We start from the raw sequence: 12,709 nt of genomic DNA, 5'->3' as shown, positions 1-12,709 counted from the left end.
TGGATGTTATGACTTCAAAGAAAAAGAGTTTATTTTGAAGATATTGACTTTATTACCAAATTAGTAAGGCTAAACCTTAGTTTACCTCATCTTATAAATAATACATCAATCATGAGGCTTTTCTAATATTCATATCTTTAAAACTAGTTTCCAAAAACTAAGATAACAGAAAAAAAAATACAAAGTGTTATGTTAATATTAAAAACAGGTTTAATTAGCATGCAGTAACAATACAAAGTCAAAAAAAACTATACTATTGAGAGCTTACTTACTGTGCTGCTCAATATCTATATATACCAATTGCCTGCCTATTCTTTATTAAGCAAGCATCAAAAGAAACTTAAATCTTAATTACATAAATTATAGCATTTGAAGCAATGTCTGTGGAAAAAAAAACATCTTATCTTCACTACTTTCCATCACAACACCCTCACCTGTTCCTTTGTTGGACTGTTGGGGCACCACACACAATCTGTCAACTTTCCTTCACTTCATTCACAAGGCTGTACACAATCTTGTTCTGAACATTTTTAATGTGATATGAAGCTTGTGTTGAAACTTTGGCTGCTAACAAAAAAAGGTTGAATTCATTATTTCGAGATGCACATCAAGCATTATGAAATTCAACCATTGTTATGCATAAATTTAATTACAAAATGTTCTATAAAATCAGAAACTTATTCTTTAAATGTTATATAAACATTGAAAATATATTCTCCAATTGCATGCAAAAAAAAAACAACAGAATATAACTGAAACATTAAAAAAAAAACTTACTAGATCAGTAGTTCCACAGCTTTCCTGTTCTTAATTAGCATACTTCAAATGAAAGAATGAAATTAAATAAAAAATGCCTAAATCACATTGAATAGATTACTTGCCTTAAATTAACACTTTGTAGCATAACACTTTACACATGTTTCAACGTCTGACCAGTTCCTCACAAGTGATGGTTTAACTAGACATTGATCTGAAAATGTTACAAAATTTAATTATGATAAGGAATATATAAAACATTGGTCAATGAAATCAGAGTTGTTAAGTTTTTTTGAAGATAAAATTTCATCTTAACTATTAAAACTAGATCTATAAAAACTATATGAAGCAAAATGAGGTATTAATTAACATAATTATTCTTTAAATAATTTCAATTAAAAACATGCTCAATTTGCATGCAATAACACAAAAGATAAAGCAACACACAAAAAAAGTATGAAACTTACAGATACTTGCTTTGCTAGATCAGTGGTTTAATAGCTTGCCCTTGCTTATTAAGAAAATTTTATGACACAATGACATTAAATTCAAAATTGTTAAATTCTACCTTTGTCAATGACTACTTGCCTTAAAGAATGCCGGCATCCTTGATACACCAATTTTTTAGCGTTTTTATTTATTGTCTGCTTCTTAGAGGTAATAATTTCTAGCAATCTGTATGATGTTCGTTATTGTTCCCATTTTATATTATAAAGAAGAAGTCTGTGTTTAATCTGAAAAAAAAAATTTGCAAAGTTAAAAACTATTTATTACAAAACTCCTGTTTAAAATATAATAATTTTTTTTAAACACTAGATCTAAGTTATATTTCTAGCATAACAAGGCATCATCTTTAATACAAAGGACTGAAGGTTATGGATAAGCACACAGTCTTTAATATAAAGATTATGGATGAGTGACACCATCTTTAATACAAAGATTATGGATGAGTGACTCCATCTTTAATACAAAGATTATGGATGAGTGACACCATCTTTAATACAAAGATTATGGATGAGTGACACCATCTTTAATACAAAGATTATGGATGAGTAGGCCTGCAGTATTTCACATGACTATGCAGACCAAGTTGTCAATGCATATTTCGACACAAATTAACAACTTAAGACTTAAAATCTAAACTAAGTAACTAGCTATGTTATTAAGGCAGCATTTTCTTTTCGCAAATATGATATTGATAATACAAAGTAGAACTAGGCCTAGGATACACTTGATACAGGTAACAATAACACAACAGTAGTGTCAGTAGTTAGATGTTTACTAGATCTAGAATTTTATATATATATTATTATTATATAGATCTTTAGCCTAGACATAATATAGTAATATGTAGATCTAGGCTTATAGAGCACTAGAATCTCAATCTAAATTAGATCTATCTAGACCTCTAGATTCTATGGTAGATTCTTATAACTGAACACCGACTTTCGGGAACTAGGTCAATTTTTTATTTTATTTTTTTATTTCGTGAAGGTTTAACTTACAAAAAAACTGAAAGCAGATTCTTATTCTGCAACTAAAGGACTATAAAAATAGCTGTGTTCCTTTGTATTACCACCCATAGTCAAGATTTTATTTTAAAATAAATTAGGTCACTTCATGCTCCTATTTTGAACGCAGTTTTTGGGCTTTCTCCTTTAGTTGAACAGTGAGCACGGTGTTGAACACCACTATGTAATTGCTAATAAATTATATCGGTGTTACTTAAAAATTATTTAGATTGTAGTAAAAGAAGTAGATTCAATTTTGCAATATGTATTTATAGTCTATTTCCTCATATACTCTCTCTATTTCTCTCTTTATATATATATATATATATATATATATATATATATATATATATATATATATATATATATATAAATATATATATATATATATATATATATATATATATATTATAAATATATATATATATATATTATATATATATATATATATCGTGTATAGTTTATTTATTTAAATACCTATATAATCTATGTGTAGAAACAGACAGAAATAAATTTATATAGATTATAGAGCTATAAATTAATTATTTTAATTTAATAAACATTATATTTTCTACTAGCTACTTGTATTTTCTCTCTGTCTTTCTTTTAACTCCCATCCAAGGACCCTCTTCTTGTTTTCATAATTTGGATGTTCGTTTTGTGACACCTTAACATCCCCTCCCTCCCATAGATGCTTATAATTCTTTTCATGACTCTCTCCCCCTTCCCTCCACTGCCTGTTGGATAGTTTGTGACACTACTCGCTGAGTGTATACCTCTCCTTACCGCCAGCTTATCTTGCGTGATCACATGCAGTGGGCATGGTCTCTGGCTTCAAATTAGCAGCCCACACTTTTTCTTTCATTCATAAGTTATATATTCTAGATATCTCTATCTAGGTCATGTTTATTCATTGAAAAAATCATAGATTTATTAATCCCAATAATATTTCTTAATACGATTTTGCTGTGTTCAAAAAGGAGAATGAGCTGAATTCATTATTATTTGTTTGGACACCCCCTTTTTTAATTTTATTTAACAGCTAACGGTATAAATGTGATTGGAATGTCTTTCTAAAGATGTTTGGAAGCTTATTTTGATATGCCCATCAGCCTACGATCAAACAGGTTCATGATATAGCCTTCATCCCTTATATGGGTATGAATTGCCGGGGGAGGTTAAAACAACAGCTTAACATACATGGTTACCGACAATCTAAATAACTGCCATCTGCTTTGGAAAAACGGAACAAAATTACCAGAACTTATCTAAAATTGGACATGCTCAGTCCCGAATCGTCGATTTTAGCTCCAAACATAAAAACAAATGAGTTACAAACAAAAAAAAGCGACCCATTTAGAAAGGAGAATCCGATGGGGTGTTCAAACTATAAGAGCCTCCTCTAGATTAATAGATACAGATGAGCTGGTTATCGTGAGGTAAGCAAATTTACTTTAAAAAGGGTAAAGGCCTATAGTTATAGAGTAAATAGTCTATAGTATCTTGGTATAGGCCTACTATTATAGCATATACTGGCTGTACATCGTAGACTTACATCTAGTAATCTAGATCTAGATTCTAAATCTAGACTGTCTAGACATTAATTTATCAAGTTATAAGATCTACAAGTGTAGTACAAGTTTTTTAATCTTTTGACAGAATTACCACCATGCCATAATAAAGACATAAATGATAAAGATCAGAGTATGAGTTAGATCTAGTTGCCAAAGCAAATAAATATTGACTAGATAATAAGATGGTATTACTAAATTTAAATCAGATCTAGACTAGTTCAAAGACACTGCAAACTGAAACAGACCTGGAACCGAAGATGAGACACAAGGGACATTTACGAGATAGATAATAGATAGGAGTCTACCATTTGAATGCTGGCAACACACTCATCACAGTGAGCTTTGTTCACTTCGAGCGCAAGAGACCAATAAGCTTCTGTGTCAAAGCTTGGTCGAGATTAGATCTAATAGGCAACGGGATTGGTCCATTTTATCCGAGACATGTGCATTTGTTACATCCGGAACTAGATAGACCTACGCCTAGTTGTACACACTGACGTTTAGTTGCTATGAAACAATAGATCGCTTCTGACCCGTGACCCCTCAATACACATACACACATCCTACTAACCAATGGTCGGCAAACTCGTCATCAAATAGAGAGAAATATAAACAATACAAAATTGAAGTTTGATCAGAGTTAGTAGCCCTGGAGACATTTTTATTTGAAATAATTAGGATTTAAAGTACAATCTCGCGACTACCGGGAGTGAGTTCCAAACCATTGATTGGTACACAGCTATAAATTGTGTGCCGATTATTATTTTTATCTTTTTAAAGACATTTATTATAAACTTGTTATCTTGTACCTGATTGGATATTCTAACTCCCCCACCCTTAGCGACGACACTCAAACTTGACAGGTAACAGGAGTTGTCTACATGGATGGGCAGACGTCTGGTGACCTTTTTTTTATTTCCCTGCTTGTACTGGCACAAGGTCAAGGTTATTGATGGTTGGAGATCTCGTTGCATGCTTGGTGTTGCTTTGCAAGAGACATTGAATATACTTTCCAACCCAATAATATTACGATACCGCTACTACAATAAATTGTAAAAAAAAAAAAAAATGAAATATTTTCTGGTGATGACAAACTCAAAATCTAAAATTCTAACATGTAGCCTATTGATTTAACAATTAGATCTATAATATCCCCCCCCCCCCCCCCCCAAGTCTAGATTCTAGACTAAATCTAGGTCCATAACTTAACACATAAAACGATCTTCCTCGCTTGCCATTATAAGATTGTATATAAAGTGGATCTTGTTGCGTACACTTAACTTCTTATATATTACAAACGTTATTTCAAAAAGTAAGATAATTACGTCCTACGCATAGGCCTATCATGTGTCAATCTAGTACCAAGAGTCTGCAGTCGACCACGCAGCGTGTCATACAGCCCAATAGCATCTCCGTGCTTCAACACAGCCATCGCGTGTCCATTAGCGCACGAGTTTCTCGTCAAAATCATGTCAACATTGGGTCGGAAATAAGGGAAGTAATTCAAGACATTATAATAGGTTAATGAAGCCTTGCTGACCATTGTAAAAAAAAATGTATATGGCAATACCACCATCTACACCAAGGGTTTTCAACCTGTGGGTCGCGATCCCCTTGGGGGTCGATTGACCATTTGCCAGGGGTCGCCTAAGACCATCGAAAATATGGATTGTTATTGCCTATTCTGTATTGTGTATTGCTGTATGTGTGTGTGTGTGGGGGGGGGGTCGCGGCTGAGTGGGGGATTGTAAAAAGGGGTCGCCGAACTTAAAAGGCTGAGAACGGCTGATCTACACAGTAGGCCTACTTGCAAAGTGTTTCCTTCAGAGAACAGTACAAAGGAAAACAGAAGAGGCAGAGACAGCGATTAGAAAACAACATAAAGAATGGACGTGCCTGTTTTTGGAAGAGATTTTATTCAAAGCAAAGAACAGAGGGGGATGCAGGAAGACGGTTGACCGATCATGAGTGGTGCCCCGACGGGCTAACAGACCAAGGGATAGGTGGAGGTCTATAAAGGCGCCACGACACACGGTGCACAGACAGCTGATTTAATGGAATTTAGGAAATTTAGGCACCGCGTATTTACGGATATTTAGGCACCCGGAAATTTAGGCACTTTTTGACAAGGCAGAAAATTAGGCACCGGAAATTAGGCACTTTTTAATAAGCGATCTTTATTTTGAAAATAATTTTTAAAATGTTAACCTATATTTTATCCTTAGGCTATGGGCTATCGGTGACGTTATAATAAATTATATAATATAGAAATCACAGGATTCAGGGGAGGGGAGGTAGAGATGATTCTCCGCTCATTGCTTCCCTCCATCACCAACCCCTATAAGGTTGACTGGTAAGTTTTTTTTTTTAATTGATGATTATGCAATTTGTGTAAATATTTAGTTACTAATGTAAATACTTAGGATTAAAAAGCATCATAAAATATTTTTTATTATGTCGGTGAGTGTTGGCGATAAATATAATAATCGCGATCGCCTTCTGCTTGTGGGAAAGGGAGGGGTCGTACTTTTAAAATGGGATGGGCGGGGGGGGGGGGGGCGAACACACTCTCACTTAAAGGAGAGGATTTCTCGCAGGTAGGTGTAAACTTGGTCGTAAAAGTTACGTAGTGACTCTGAAGGCTACACACTGGACTAAAGGGCATGGAAACACAAAGGTGTTCAAATGGAAGTCTGGGGATTGTATTTTAGAGGCCTTCCAAAAACTTTGGTAGACACATTTCTGTTAAAACCATCATAATAATAGTAACAGTAATAAAAATAATAATACATATAAGGGAAATAAACGTAGATAAATTTCATTGGGCAGTGTTGAAAGTTAGGGAAATGAGTGTTTTTTTTGTTGTTGTTTTTTTAATCATATATGTGTGTGTGTGTGTTTAATAATGTGTGTATGAAACCTTTTTTTTGTCTTTTTTCTTTTTTTTTTCATTCTGAAGGGAAAAAAATTGCATATGGTACTGTACACAAAAGGAATCATACCTTCTCGAAAATTGTAGTAAATATATTTGGTTTATGGTAGAGAAGGCGGGGTTAAATTGGAACGTCAACAATCTTCTATAAGCAGAATAAGTATCTATAAGAGACCTATATTCCAGAAAAGAAAATGATATTTAAATGTTTAACTCATCTGTCTTTTCCATAAACTTTTTTTTTAAATTTTCAAAACATTATATTTTATCGTTATTTCTAGCCGTTTTGCGATTTCCATTGCAGTTTATATAAATATTATATTACATAAATTTATATCTATATTCAATAAAAGTTAATGACCACATTTGAAGGACGTAACACACCTATACACTCACACAATAGATCTTTCTAAAGAGTTTACCCATTAACAATATAAAAGAAGGAGTGTTGATAATAGATATTAATGCTATTATAAAATATGAATACTACTTTAGTTTATCAACATATTTAATTCCCTTAAGTAACGCGCGCAAATCCCTCCTGCTCATTTCTATTCCCACTATAAGAAGACAATTTTCTCCAGACTTTCATTTTAGCAGCGATGTACAAAGCTGTACCCTGCCCTGTACTCCAGTGTGTAGCCTTGAGACTCATTACGTCATTTTCACGACCTAGTTCAACATCTACCCGCGACAAATCCTCTCCCTTTGGTGGGAGTGCGTAGAGGGGGAAGGGCGAAGGAGGTGAAGCAATGAGAAGAGAACTCTACCTCCCCTCCCCTGAATCCTGTGAGGTCTATATTTTATAATGACTATTAATCCGGAGTCATTTTTTCCTCACATTCTCACGATTGTCATTTTTTTCCCCTCGTTTTGTCAGGTTTTCTTTTATATCATGAAAATTCAGTAAGAATCGTTATAGTTGCTATTTTTTTCATAACGTCACCGATAGCCCATAGCCTAAGGATGAAATATACGTTAACATTTTAAAACTACTTTCAAAATTAAGGTCGCTAATTAAAGAGTGCCTAATTTTCCGCCTTGTCAAAAAGTATCCTGTGCCTAAATTTCCAGATACTGGTTCAATGACACCGAGTTAATTCAAGATCCCCCTGGCCATTTTGTAAATTCTATTTTTTTGGCACTTCCGGTCCCCGCGGTTGACGACCCCTGGTCTATGCCAATGAATAATTGTGCGAAATTCAACTTGATCCGAGAATGGGTGTGGGAGAATAAAGAGTACATACTTTCCAACAGATAGACAAGAGTTGCAAGTTTATTCTTAATTTAGAACTAACCAATCTGGATCCAACCAATTTTATAACAAACATTTGAGAATTTTAAACTATTCAAATTTATATTTGTGGATTATAAGGATCTTTAGGTTTTCAAACTAAATGTTAATGAGGATTAATTATCCTCATTCAAACCATTCGAATCAGGGCAGGCAAGAGTGATAACAGAGTTTAGGCATTCGTTTATAAATCTTCATAATAAGCACACTGCGCCCAAGGCTTAAAAGCTCATTTTTGGCATGACACCCATTAGTACTACTACCAACTTAACGAATTTCTCATCTGTTATAGCAGTGATGCCCAAAATACGGCCCTCGGGCCAGATCCGGCCCGCGACGCGCTTCCATCCGGCCCGCCGCAACGTCGGCACAAAAGATAGAAAATTCCCCCTCCCACCGCCCCAAAAAATGTTCATAATGTATCTTTACCTACGTTAGAGACCTCACATTTTTCTAATGGGTTACTACCAAGACATTTAACATTTGTGCTTTCATGAAATAGGACTATGGAATCTACTAGGAAAAGTGAACGGTTCTTTATTTTTTGTAGAGCATGATACCATTGCTAGAGAACGTGTTTGTTTCTATAAAGAAAGTCTGAGGCTGTTTTTAAATAACAAGAACAACAAAATATAAACAGAACTTACGCCATTTTTTTTGAAGTGTAAAGAGAAAGCTCAAATCTCCCAATAATTCAATGTAAGTACTAGATCCTCGGGTTTGAAATAAAATAGTTTCAGGTCAATTTCATTAAGTTTTTGTATCTTTTTCATCATGTGGCCCGCGATACTAGTGTTGGAAATTAAATTGGCCCGCAGATAGAGTTAGGTTGGGCATCACTGTGTTATAGTATAATACGCTTGAACTTGGTGTGACGATCACACTTGCCGGGGATTATATGATCAAACTTGACAATTCAATGAAATGAAGAAAGAAACATCTCTCTGTACTTTCTTAAAACTTCTTTAATAATACTTCAGCAACTTTCACATCAAATTAACTTCTCAATTCAATAACAACTTGACTTCATACTTCTTAAATAAAACTTAAAGATACATAAAACTTCACTTAGTATAACTTCAACTTCAACTAAACTTTCATTAAATGGACCGGCTAATATCACAAAACTTAACTAAACCTTTACAAGAACTACTACTATGCGAGGACCCCGTCTAACTGACTTTCCCCTAATTTATACTTTCTTTGATCGTACGTTCCAGAATCATGGAACCTTCTCGGATAATTATTTTAGTAACTTTGACCTTCTAGAAGCTGACGCGTGCTTTTTTTTCCCCTTAACCCTTTTCTTTGATTGGATATCTAAAATTAACTTGTTTACGCTGGACAGCACTGGCTTGACCTCGAGCTTCTAGAAACTGGTCGAAATAGGTCACAGACTCGACTCGTGACACTTGGCTACCTCTAAAAGGGGCCCGAAATTCATGGTTACTAAACGCCTAAAAGCAGAACGAAAAACCTTGTCCCAGATCCCCCCCCCCACACACAAACACACAGACACACACAAATGAGATTGGAGACAGTAGCGCTCTGAGCATTCTATAAGCATGAAAGTGGCGCTATATATAAAAACTATAATTTATAATTTAAATATGTAACAGGTTAATAGAAGTGAACGAGGAACATTTGTTTCTAGATTGCCCGTTGTTTTCTGAGGTGAAAAATACAGTGAAAAGTCTGCTAGATGCTAATAGTGAACCAGTTGTGGATGTAAATGTTGCGGTGCTTTTAAACAAGGTTCCCAAATTACGCAATAAAGGCATTAGGGAAGAAAGAGCACCTGTACAATTTGTTCTTGGTGTATAATGCTATGATAGTTCAGAAGACTAAGACTAAGTCTGCTTTGTTTGATGCTTATTGGAAGTTTTGTGATTATAAGCACTCTACTTTCATTTATACACAACAACAGCATCAACATTCTACAAAAGTGAACAGACACAAGACACCGAGAAGTTCCTTAATAAATAACGATACAAAGACACAGGACACAAAGACACCGAGAAGTTCCTTGAGTGACGACACAAAGACACAAGACACAAAGACATCGAGAAGTTCCTTGAGTGACGACACAAAGACACAAGACACAAAGACACCGAGAAGTTCCTTGAGTGACGACACAAAGACACAAGACACAAAGACATCGAGAAGTTCCTTGAGTGACGACACTAAGACACAAGACACCGAGAAGTCCCTTGAATTACGACACAAGGACACAAGACACAAAGACATCGAGAAGTTCCTTGAGTGACGACACAAAGACACAAGACACAAAGACATCGAGAAGTTCCTTGAGTGACGACACAAAGACACAAGACACAAAGACATCGAGAAGTTCCTTGAGTGACGACAAAAACACAAGGACACAAAGACTAAAAGACATAATGACACAAGACACCGAAAAGTTCCTTGAATGATGAAACCAAGACACAAAGACACAGGACACAATTACACAAAGACATTGAGAAGTTCCTCAAGTGACGACACTAAAACACAACGACAAAAGACACCGAGAAGTTCCTTGAATGATGAAACCAAGACACAAAGACACAGGACACAATTACACAAAGACACAAAGACATTGAGAAGTTCCTCAAGTAACGACACAAAAACACAACGACAAAAGACACAAAGACATTGAGAAGTTCCTTGAGTGACGACAAAATATACAAAGACACAAGATACAGAGAAGTTCCTTGAGTGACGACACAAAGATACAAGACACAGAAACAAAAAGTCACAAGACACAAGACACAAAGACACAAGACACAAAGACACATGCCACCGAGAAGTTCCTTGAGTGACGACACAAAGAAGTGTTAATGCTTTTCATGTGCCCTAAACATTTTCTCGCAATTGACCCGATCCATTAGCACACTGACCCTCTGTTTTTTTCCGTGGAGTGACTCACGCCCAATAAGTTCTACAAATATGCTCAAATTATCATTCTATAACAAAGCTTAACTGGGCAACACGTCAAATGTCAGCAGATTCGTCCAAGAGTAATGAAAAGACAATGTGTTACATAGACACGGAAATATCCGATACTAAAAATAAACCAACCAATCGTGTTCTGGCCTTTTGGGTTAGTCAGTACAATAATAATGTCGTAATAGCTAGAGAGTCAAATTCCTGATTTACATTTATTTGTTTCTAGAACTCGGCTAATATAAATTTTTACGACCTGACCTGCCTTGTCTTGTTTTTCTTTTCTCAGGGGGAACAACGCGTCACTTTTGGCGCATGTGTCATAGGTTGGCCACCCCTGATTTAGGGATGAGGCTGTTTGTATTCAGTGTATACACACTTGCTGTAAATCCTCCAAATGTTGTATTCTCTGGGAGCCTGCTATAAAATGATTTAATAATTGACTGATGAATGTAATTGAGATTACGTCAAAACAAAAAGTCTTAATGCAATGTAAATCTTTTTTTTTTGCAATAGATAATAGATACTTTATACAGCTTACAGAGCGATTTATTTGCTTTTAATAATTAATACATTTTAGATGGACAATTTTTCTCTTGTCTCCATTGCTTAAGGTATTTTGCATGCTCCGTTTTTTGTTTGTTATTTTTTTCACTTTAAACTATTTTTTTAAACGTGCAGCAGTTTGGTTTAATATATATATAGAGAGAGAGATAGATACATAGTCCTTTCATTGAGATTACAACTTTTTAATGCCCTTCTTTGAGACACTACTCTCTAACCATCAAGGGAGGTAAGAGAGTCCGTATCTGGGAAGTTTCTACTTTGCGACAATTTCTTGACACATAGACATAGTTCAAAATTTTTAAGACGCCGCACATTGAGTACCGTAATGTTGCTATTGTCGTAACGTTGTTGTTGTCGTAATGTTGTTAATGTCGTAACGTTGTTATTGTCGTAATGTTGCTATTGTCGTAATGTTGTTGTTGTCGTAATGTTGCTATTGTCGTAACGTTGTTGTTGTCGTAATGTTGTTAATGTCGTAACGTTGTTATTGTCGTAATGTTGCTATTGCCGTAACGTTGTTGTTGTCGTAATGCTTGTTATTGTCGCCGCCGCTATTTCCCGTAAGGTTGTCATTGCCTGAAATGGCAATGGAATTGGACGCAAGTACTTCATTCAAACCACTGCTGCCTTGCAGCTTTGCCCAAAAATTAACCCTGAAGAAAAAAATCTGGATCTTGCGACCTTTAGGAAGTTTGTAGAATGTTTGTTTGTAAAATGTTTTACATGTTTCTGATGTTCCTTCAGAGTTGAAGATAATTACTTCCTAGTCCAAACCTCCCGCAGGACGACGGGGGATGGGAGCGGGCAGGGTTTGAACCCGGGACCATCGATAAATCTGAGCGACAGTCCAGCGCGCAAACCGCACGACCAGGCAGCACTCAGTGTTACACACTGCCATAGTCTGCTTATTTCCAAACTGTATCGTCACTTCTGCAGCGTGGGCCACCATAGCTAATAATAATAATAAGATAAGATAAGATAACTTTTATTGATCCAATCAAATGGAAATTCGATTTGACTACAATTGACAACCTCAACGTAAATACTATACAATAGCAATATAGATGCACAATATAGATGCACAATATAGATGCACATACGAACAACATTCACACACGAAAAACACATACAC

Source organism: Biomphalaria glabrata, chromosome 8 (assembly GCF_947242115.1).
Source record: "Biomphalaria glabrata chromosome 8, xgBioGlab47.1, whole genome shotgun sequence".
NCBI classification, from domain to species: Eukaryota; Metazoa; Mollusca; class Gastropoda; family Planorbidae; genus Biomphalaria; species Biomphalaria glabrata.
The sequence above is the reverse complement of the archived record's forward strand: the minus strand, read 5'-3'. Positions refer to the sequence as shown.